This window comes from Caretta caretta, chromosome 24 (genome assembly GCF_965140235.1).
Source record: "Caretta caretta isolate rCarCar2 chromosome 24, rCarCar1.hap1, whole genome shotgun sequence".
Lineage (NCBI taxonomy): Eukaryota > Metazoa > Chordata > Testudines > Cheloniidae > Caretta > Caretta caretta.
Genome location: NC_134229.1, coordinates 12,044,726 through 12,055,193, shown reverse-complemented (window position 1 = coordinate 12,055,193; position 10,468 = coordinate 12,044,726). Strand labels below are relative to the sequence as shown.

Below are 10,468 nucleotides of genomic sequence, written 5' to 3'. Positions count from 1 at the left end.
TATCCTCTAGCATTTCTCACTGTTTATGGTCCTGCTGGAGCTCTTGATTCATATCGGCGAAGGGGCTGTTTAATTGCAGTGTAGACGTTCCAGCTTTGGCTGCAGCTCAAGCGCTGGGACCCTCCCACCACCCAGGACCTCCCTACACCCCAATTAAATAGCTCCTTTGCTTGAGCCCCACCAGCCGGAGTCAGCTGACATGGGCCAGCCAGGCTGTCCAATTGCAGGGTAGACCTACCCTGAGTGAGAGCAACATAGAACCTACCAACAGCTCACAGCGATGCCCGCTGCTCGGGCTTATCTCAACCGAGCCCTGCGTGAGGGCGCACCCCACCCACCCTCTACCCCAGGCCCGCCGGACCTTTCAATTGGGCCCCTACCCCGTAGATCCCAGCAAACCCCTCACCCTTTCACTGCAAGCCGGCTGCATGAACTGCAGCCGGTCAGCTTCCAAATCGTGTCACGGAAACATTTATACACACTCATGCTTCACACCCTTCATGCCCACACCCTGGTGTCCCGCCCCGATACAAAGTGGTGGGACCTCCTGCCACCTTTGGAGGGTGAGCAACCTCAGTGGGCCAGCCTGTATTCCACCTTGGTCCCGAGGCCTGTCGGGGACATTAGTTGGCGGCTCCTTCACGGATCTGTGAGCACGGGCGTGTTTTTGACACGGTTCACCCCCATCCCGGATACTTGCCCTTTTTGCAACATGAGGGAAACTCTGGCACACGTATATTTAGAGTGTGCCAGATTGCAGCCCCTTTTCCGGCTCCTCACGAATATTTTATTACGCTTTTGGCTCCACTTTTCCCCTCATCTTTTTATCTACACACTCCCCATCCGTGGCCCCACAAAATCACGAGATCTCCTGGTTAACCTCCTCCTAGCCCTAGCTAAAACAGCCATTTATAAAACCAGAGAGGGGAGGTTGGCTAATGAAGCGTCCTGCGATTGTAGGGCCATTTTCCGATCCTCAGTACATTCACGTATCTGGGTGGAGTTCCTCTGGGCGGCGTCCACCGACTCCCTTGACGCCTTCGAGGAGCAGTGGGCGCTGTCCGAGGTTCTCTGCTCGGTGACCCCATCCGGTTCCCTCTGTCTGACCCTTTGATTGAGGGGAAGAGCGAGAGACCCCAGCCCCAGCCGTTGCCGCTGTGGATACCATCATCACTGTCACCTAGGAGGGGTCCTATAACACGTGGGTGTAATCCCCCCCCCATCCCAAACCACCCACCCTGCAGCCGTGCCCATCTTGTCGGGCACTCTCAGGAGAGGAATAATTGGTGACACTGGGCGTGGCACTAGGAACTCGAGGGGGTGGAAGACCACGAGTGTTGAGGAAGCCCCCCCGCTCTAGGCCACCAGGTAACTCAGAAAGAAAAGGAGTACTTGTGGCACCTTAGAGACTAACCAATTTATTTGAGCATGAGCTTTCGTGAGCTACAGCTCACTTCACTCCTTTTCTTTATGTGAATACAGACTAACACGGCTGTTACTCTGAAACAGGTAACTCAGGAGGGTGGAAGACCACGAGTGTCAAGGAAGCCCCCCAGCTCTGGGCCCAGGCTAGCCTGAACACTTCTCCCTCCTGAAGGCTGCTGTGTCATACCTTCTGTTTGCTTTTGTTTTGTTGCATAGTTTTGCTTTATCCTCTTTGGTGATTCTTTGTAAGTGTTACACAAATAAAATTATTTTCTGCTTCAAAAAAAAAAAAAAAAAACAGCTCACAGCCATTCCCATTCAGCCAGCCCATGCTGGTGCAGCAGAGCATGGCGGCTGGGGAACCATTTGCACATGGGCGTAGTAGCGCTGCTGGATGCCCAGCGACCCTGCCCCATTCCATGAGTGGGCTGGTGGAAGCAACACATCTACACCCTCAACCACCAAATCATTATAACATTTTCATGGTTAAGGTCTCCAAGCTGATCCAAGCCTGGGCCCACCCATGGTTCTTAGCTCTGTGCTCGGCTCAGGTCCAGGCCATGGGTGGAGCTCAAGGCTGTCAGCAGCAGGGATCCTAGTTTGCCATGATAAAAAAACAAACATCTCTGATAAAAACTATAAAAGTTTGCATTTTTCCACAATTAAAATGAAAAGCTGAACTGTAGTTTCCCTAGGCACCATACCTACAGGTATCAGATGAATGTTAGGGGGCTTATTCCTTCACCCACTTACTTCCCTGGTCCTTCTCGCATGAACAGAGAGCAACAATACCCGAAGTCCAAAGGTGCAAACAATTCGATGTTTATTGGGGTGAACTTCCAGCAAGCATGATTCCAGTTTCCTTCCTTAGTATCCTCCTTCCCAGCTCTGACACCACAGAGCCTTACACCTGTGTCCCTGTTCCCATTCCTACCCTTCGCCAAACATGATTCCAACTTCCTTACTCCCATTCCCTGTTCCCATTTCCCCCTTTAGCAAAACATGATTCCAATTTTCTTACCCCCATTCCCTGTTCCCATCTCCCCCACACACATGCCCATGCCCACCCCCAACCCCTTCCTCATTGACTACAGATTATATAGTAAAACTTGAGTTCTGCTTAGCTATACCTTAACCAATCATTTTCCTGAAATTTAACTAACCAATCCTAACATATTGTAACATGATTATGTAACCAATTATATCCCACCACCTTAATTAGTTTACACCCAGCAAAATTAATTATTCAGCAGACAGGAACAATCACAGAACCAGACAGAGATTATACAGACAAACAATAGCAAAGTGGGAACTATAATGACAAGACAATACAGAAGTGAGGATTTCACATCCCAGCTATTGATAAGTGAGTTCTTACCAGACAGGATGCTAACAAACTAAGTTTCCTTTTACATTTTCTAGGCACTTCCCTTTCTCTGGAGGTGATAGGAATACAATCCTGTCCTGATAGTGCCTAACAGCCCAATAGCACCTTATTTCAATATGACTAGTTTGGAATGTGAGGATGTGACTGTTTGCTTCCCAGCTTATGGCTGCCTCTGCTGCTTAGCCAAAGGCCTTAGCCTAAGAACAGGGCCTCAGACTGTCACAGTAAGAGAAGGCCCTTACACCAGCAGACAGTGATTTTGATTCTTTCTTTTATACCTCTAGAACTAGCCAAGTGATAAGAATACACCTAAATTCTTAAAGTACAGGCCTTTGCAGACAGGCCTGAATATCTTTATCCTAACAAAATGGCATGCAGCTCATCATAGAAGTGGCATGTTTGGGGATCTCTGGTTTTCTGGTATGCTTGCCTCAGCTCCTTAAGTTTCTCGCAGCACTGCTTTAGGTCCCTGTTATGGCCTCTGTCCTTCATGCCCTGGGAGAGTTTGACGAGTGTTTTGGCATTTGGAAAACTGGAATGGAGTTCTGATAGCACGGATTCCTCTCCCCATACAGAGATCAGATCCCGTACCTCCTGTTCGGTCCATGCTGGAGCTCTTTTGCGATTCTGGGACTCCACCATGGTCACCTCTGCTGATGAGCTCTGCACTCACCTGCAACTTGCCACGCTGGCCAAACAGGAAATGAAATTCAAAAGTTTGAGGGCCTTTTCCTGTCTACCTGGCCAGTGCATCTGAGTTGAGAGCGCTGTCCAGAGTGGTCACAAATGGAGCACTCTCGGATAGCTCCCGTAGGCCATTACCATCTAATTGTGTCCACAGTACCCCAAATTCGACCCGGCAAGACTGATTTCAGTGCTAATCCCCTTGTTGGGGGTGGAGTAAAGAAATCAATTTTAAGAGCCCTTTAAGTCAAAAAAAAGGGATTCGTCTTGTGGACGGGTGCAGGGTTAAATCGATTTAATGCTGCTAAATTCCACCTCAACTCCTCGTGTAGACCAGGGCTTAGACTTTAACGACACATTGCTGTATGTGTGCTGCAAGGTTATGAAAGAAGATGGTGCAGACATCTCCGATGATACCAAGGGCATCGTAACAAATTACCCCATTGCCACCCTTTTTAACCAGCTGGATGTTACTTTAGATGAGCAAATTATTAGCCAGAGCAACAGTTATTACCCTTACAGACGTAATCCTTCTGCCAGGTGGAGCCGGTGGCAACCAGGGCTGGGTTAAATATCTATGGGTTCCTTTTCAACAATATAACACCAAACCGGCTCGAGCCCCCATCCAGTAACCTGGGAAAATTACATACCGCCCCTGGGCTCCTCTGAGAGGCAATACTTCCCCACTCACAAACACAGAGTCTGAGTGTAGAAAAGAAACTTTTAATGAAAGGAGGGAAGTCACCCAACATTAGTTAGGGAAAATGCCACAAGCAGGATTCATAACCATAAAACTGTTAGCAGAACATCCCCCCCGCCCCACCCGAGTGCGTGGGACAGAGTCTTCCGCCTCATGTCCTTGAGTTCTACAACCAACAGTTCCTTTACTGTGCCCCCCGTCTGCTTCCTCACCATGCCCCACTCACAGTGGTTGTCCTTAGTCAGTGAGGACCCAAGGTTCAGAAGTGCATCTGTGTGAGCTCACTTCCCACCCAGGCAAGAGGGCACCTGGTTTGCTCCGCCATATGAACACTTGCTCTGACTGGCTGACCTGCCAGCTGCTGTCCTTCGCCGCTCCCACTGGCCACCCGCCTCTCTACAGTGACCTCTGCAGGTCAGTCTCTTAGCGATTTTCAGCTGGACAGAAACACTGTTCCGCCGCAAGTACTTTCAGCTCTTATTGAGCATTTAATATAACAAAAGGCTTCTAAGGGAGCCTATTTAGCTCTTTTTTTTAAACAGTGGGGAGAGGCAGGTTAAACCAGATGAGGGACCCTTAGGGAGAGTTCATTTCCTGGCTGGGACACCATGCCCACCCCTCTTACTTTCATAGGGCTCTGGCATTTGAGCCCCTGCCTTAGCAAGTTCCTTTCAACTGAGGGTGACCCCCTCAATCAGGACAGACTGCTCCCCTTTACTTAGGCAATAAAGATAACAACATGGTTAACAACATTTCACTACCCCTGAATTCAGTACTACCCCAACACCAACCAAAGCTGATCACTTTGAGTAACACTGCTCCTGTCTGGGGGACACCTACGCAGAGTAGCTGTGTTTAGGTAAATACAGTTTCCTCCTGAAGTCTCTTCCCGTCCCACCCAGCTGTCAGGAGAGAACTCATTCAGACCCTGCTTAAATTGAGCCCTTTTTAAATTGATTCTGACCCACAGCCACGATACCCTCGCTAGGAAGTTTCCCACAGGGCATTTCAGAAAGACACAGCGCACGCCCACGAGAGCACCATTTTGGCTGGTGTGGGTCACAAGGGCTTTATGCACAGGGCTGACCTAACTGCTCACATCAGGAAGCAGAAGCTGCTGGGGCCTTCACACAGTGCTTTGTTTTTTTTCAAGAAAAACTGCTGCTGAATGGGGATGCTGTTGCAAAAAATGCAATTGCAATTTTGGGTTGCATTACCAGAGGCACGGCATGCAAGTAGCGGGAGGTGATAGCACTGCTCTGCTCAGTGCTGGTTAGGCCTCAGCTTGAATACTGTGTCCACTTTTGGTCACCAATGTATAGAAAGGATGTAGAGAAACTGGAAAGGATCCAGAGGCGAGTGACAAAGACGATCAGAGGGAGGGAATTCAGGCCACGTGAGCAAAGGCTGAAAGAATTGGGTATGTTTAGTATGGAAAAGAGGAGATTAAGGGGGGACATGATAGCGGTCTTCAAATACTTGAAAGGTTGCCATTAAAAAGATGGTGAAAATTGTTCTCTTTTGCCACAGAAAGCAGAGCAAGAGACAATGGGTTCAAACTACAGCATTTCAGGATAAATTTCCTAACTGTAAGAACAGTAGGACAAAGGAACAGATTACCTAGGCAAGTTGTGGAATCATCTCCACTGGAGGTTTCCAAAAGGAGGCTGGAGCCCTCTGTCTTGGATGATTTAGACACAACAAATCCTGCATCTTGGCAGGGGGTTAGACTAGATGACCCTTGCCGTCCCTTCTAACCCTATGGTTCTATGATTCTATGACTTGAAAATTAAATTCACATGTAGCAAAGATACTTTTTGCCTCCTGAGTGGAATGTCAATCAGAATTCTAATGAATGAAATGGGTGACAATTACTCTGGCGGTCTGTTTGTGCCACTCAGAGATTCTAATGACCACTAATGCTAAGTACCCTGTGGACCAAGGTAGGCATGAAGGTATTTATAGTATTCTGCCTGGTAGTCATATCAGTAACCAAGAAAGTCTCTCTGTGAGGCAGTTACCCAAACAACTCGTCAGCTTTATACATAATGACGCCTTCGGCAGTAAGTACATTAAAACCTCTTTCAATGTTAAACATCACAACATTAATTTTGTGGCCTTGTATAGGAATAGCAAGCAGGTGCCAGCTAAACTTCTACACCCTGATTTTGAGAATGCGAACTGTGTGAGGGAGTGCATGCAGCTCATGCAGGGGTCTGGGAAATATGTAAAAGACCGAGTGCTCTTCATCTATTGTGGTGAATTTGTCCCGGGTTACGTATGGTACACCCCCATCCTGACCCCGGACCCGGAATGAGCCCATCATTATTCTCTGATTAAAACTTGCAACCTGAGAGCAGAGATGCATTCTGCCCTGGCACTGCCCTCTACAGTCAATCTCATAGTAGGCGTAGGGTTGACAATGTGCTCAAAGTTAACCACCGAAGGAATATCTTGTTTGATTATACGTGAGTATGAACACTGTGCAGTTCACATGTATTTTATCAATGGATGCTTCGATTTAAAATGGATTTCCTAGCGACCTGCTCCCAAAGGGTTCTGTGTCTAGAAGATTGTTCACACACAAATGCCTACATGTGTACACACACACACACACACACTCTCTCTACCTACCAAACTTGGGCCAGGCAAGTGTTTCTATTCCTACTGGTTTCTCCCAGACAGTAATGTCTATCCTGAAGCTATCATGACTTTTTAAAATTGTAATTCTGATAACATTGTGTTTCACCAGAGGCAGCTACAAGACCTTGCAGTAACCTGTGGATATCACTGCATATTTTTTTAAAGAAATTTAGTAAGGGATTATCCATTGTTCAGATTGTCAAATTGTACACCAATGATTTACCAGAAAATGACCACATGGGGGTGCAGTTTGTAAAAAGGCGGCAGAGGGAGGGGGTCAGACATGCCCATCGTTTAATTTGTAATGAAAGAGGTGCCAGGGCTCAAGCAATTTTTTTACATTCATAACTGATGCAGCAGTTAAGCACTGGACATGCCCCCGACATGTTTTAACATATCCAGACCTGTCTTTCTTGTTGTGAGTTTAAAGATGTACCCCAAACCCTTTAAAAACAAATAACACACCCATTGGTTTCTGTTCAAGTATTTGTTTTACACAGTCAACCAGTCAGGCCTTCTCATAGCCTCTGGTTTTTGGGAAGCCCAGTTCTAAAAGGGGAGACGCCGCTTTCAGCCTCCATTCTTATCTGCCCTCTGGCTGGCTCTAGGCTTGTTTTTAGACATTCTGAAAACTCTGATGGCACCATGCCCCATGACAGAGGTAAGCATATTCAGCTCTACCGATGGTTTTAATAAAAACATCCCACCCTTTAAGCTGTCTCTTGTTAGCGAGAGAATGCGCATTAGTATCACCTGACTAAACTGAGTACTGTATGTTAAACCCCCACAATCACCACACCCCAATATACAGAGGTTCCTTTATCATCCCAAGAGGAAATTTCTTTATGCTGACTCAGTTTATTTAACAGCATTTCAGTGTTCTTCGTCCAGCAGGTAATTATCCCCTCCAATCCCTCCTGAGAGACACAGTCCGATGAACTCCCATCAGCTTCAGGAAGCTGATTTTGCTCTTGTTCAGAGAAAGAGACTTATTTTAGCCCTTTGCACTTCCCGTTGCTTGGCACTTACCAGGTATCTTTGCAGGACCTTGTGGAAACAGCTAGCCTTTTCCTAGTTGGATAAACCCGATCTTTGTAGATTGTCTTTCCTCTCAGAGTGGTTATGGTCTGATATTTTCTGTGCTGCTAGAGGCTCTTCTCAATTGTTCTAGCTGATGACACAGAACCAGATACATTTTTTAAAGCATGTTCCATTATCAGGTATGTAAAAGTCCTGACAGTAGGGGGAGAGCAAAGCTTGACAAAGGACCAATAAAGCTTTTGCCTTTTGAGAGACAACTTATCACTCCATTTTTTAATAAACCCCATTGTCTTTTGTAGACTCACTTCACAGTGCTTCAGGGGGATGTTTCCTTTTAAAGGGCTGAGAGCTATTGCTGAGATGGCCCCTACCAGGTCGTCGGAGGCACAGCACAAAATAGCCTTTCTCTGTTTCAGTCTCGCTTTGAGGAAGCTGTCCAAAGGGGTGGAGGGAATGGGGTACCAAGACGTGCCAGGAAGTTGCCAGGAATGTGTGGGAGGACTTTGGGGAAAACAGTGCTGTACGGGCTGCAGGGGAGAGGGGCGAGCATGCGTCTGTTCTGACTGTAGCGTGATTTGAAACTTCAACATCTCTGTTTGCTCCTCCATCACTTTTATCATCAGCTCCTGGTCCTTTAGAATGCACTTCTCATTCTGCTTTCTGTCCTGCCTTTACTTTTCTCTCCATTTCCTACATTCTCTTTCTTTGGCCTCTGAGGATTGGAGCACCTCTCAGAACATGGAGCACCTCTCAGAACTCCTTGCCATGCCTTGGTCACATCCTTATCTGGCAAAGGCACACCGCTGGCATGTATGGGGTTCCCCTGAAGGTCACATATGCAGAAGCACAAGAAAGAATACACAGAAGCATGATTGTTAGTTCACACACAAAGAAAAGGAGTACTTGTGGCACCTTAGAGACTAACCAATTTATTTGAGCATAAATTGGTTAGTCTCTAAGGTGCCACAAGTACTCCTTTTCTTTTTGCGAATACAGACTAACACGGCTGTTACTCTGAAACAGTTCACACACAGCATTCAATCATTACAGTAAAAAATACACCTCTTGTAACATACCAATCACTTTGTCAAGCACAAGTCTCGGCGAACACCCTAAATATGGTGAGTTAGGCCTGGGTGGGGAGCGGGCATTCAAGATGGGGCAAGGGTTTAGGTGTTGTTTTCAGGGGATCAGTGAAGGCGACTATGGAAAATATTGTAAATTCTGCCACCATTTTTCACAGGCGGGGGTCATTGAAGCTGATATCTCACTCCTGAGGGTAAGCAAGGATGCAAGGGTACATCTCCTGCATGCATGCGGCTTCAGACCTGGTCCCTATGCTGCTTGTTTGTGTGCCGCTTTGGTCCCTGCACAAGTGATTGCCGAGTGGCGCAGGAAAGTTTCCTACAATAGGGGAAGGAACAAAGCAGCTCAGCCAAGGAACCTTCAGCAGAGGATTGGCGAGTACCTCCAGGAAAGTTTCCTGGAGATCTCTCTGGAGGATTCCTGTGAAATCTCGGTGTGCATCGACACCCTGTTCCACCACACTGCTTAACTGCACGGGGGAATGTGGAGCACACTCAAACACAGCTAGTCTTGTACATTTCTATCCCTTCACCCATTTCTACAATATGCAGATCAAAACATAGCTCTACTTCATATAACCAAGCAGCATCAAATCAAAAAGACCATTTACCAGGGCTCTCCTCTCCTGCATCATGTGCACCAGAGATGGGCTATATCTCTCTGGAGTGGAAAAGAGGTCTTCACTCGCCATCCCACCAGACGACCCTGCCGTGTGCTCCACATCATCCTGAAACTCGACCTCCTCATCCATGACTTCATCCTTGGAGCTAGGTCCACTATCCTAGCACTGTATGTAAGGGAGCAGTATGACTGCTCAGAGCTCCGGTACGAAACTGCAGAAAAACCTGAGTGTCTCTGGATTAAATTTAGAAGTGTGTGCAACAAGAGTGATGTAGTGGTGGGAGTCTGCTATAGACCACCGGACCAGGGGGATGAGGTAGATGAGGCTTTCTTCCGGCAGCTCACGGAAGCTACTAGATCGCATGCCCTGATTCTCATGGGTGACTTTAATTTTCCTGATATCTGCTGGGAGAGCAATACAGCGGTGCATAGACAATCCAGGAAGTTTTTGGAAAGCGTAGGGGACAATTTCCTGGCGCAAGTGCTAGAGGAGCCAACTAGGGGGGGCACTTTTCTTGACCTGCTGCTCACAAACCGGGTAGAATTAGTGGGGGAAGCAAAAGTGGACGGGAATCTGGGAGGCAGTGACCATGAGTAGGTTGAGTTCAGGATCCTGATGCAGGGAAGAAAGGTAAGCAGCAGGATACGGACCCTGGACTTCAGAAAAGCAGACTTCGACTCCCTCAGGGAACGGATGGCCAGGATCCCCTGGGGGACTAACTTGAAGGGGAAAGGAGTCCAGGAGAGCTGGCTGTATTTCAAGGAATCCCTGTTGAGGTTACAGGAACAAACCATCCCAATGAGTCGAAAGAATAGTAAATATGGCAGGCGACCAGCTTGGCTTAATGGTGAAATCCTAGCGGATCTTAAACATAAAAAAG

At 47.4% G+C, this 10,468-nt stretch overlaps 1 long non-coding RNA gene across 1 annotated transcript in view; it reads right to left on the bottom strand.

The window, feature by feature from the left end:
* Positions 1–8,344, bottom strand: part of LOC125626202 (uncharacterized) — a 133,197-nt gene extending 124,853 nt beyond the window's left edge. Inside the window, exon 1 of the long non-coding RNA XR_012665925.1 lies at positions 7,869–8,344. This is a non-coding gene — a long non-coding RNA (uncharacterized LOC125626202). The remainder of the gene's footprint in view (positions 1–7,868) is intronic.
* Positions 8,345–10,468: the final 2,124 nt, after the last annotated feature.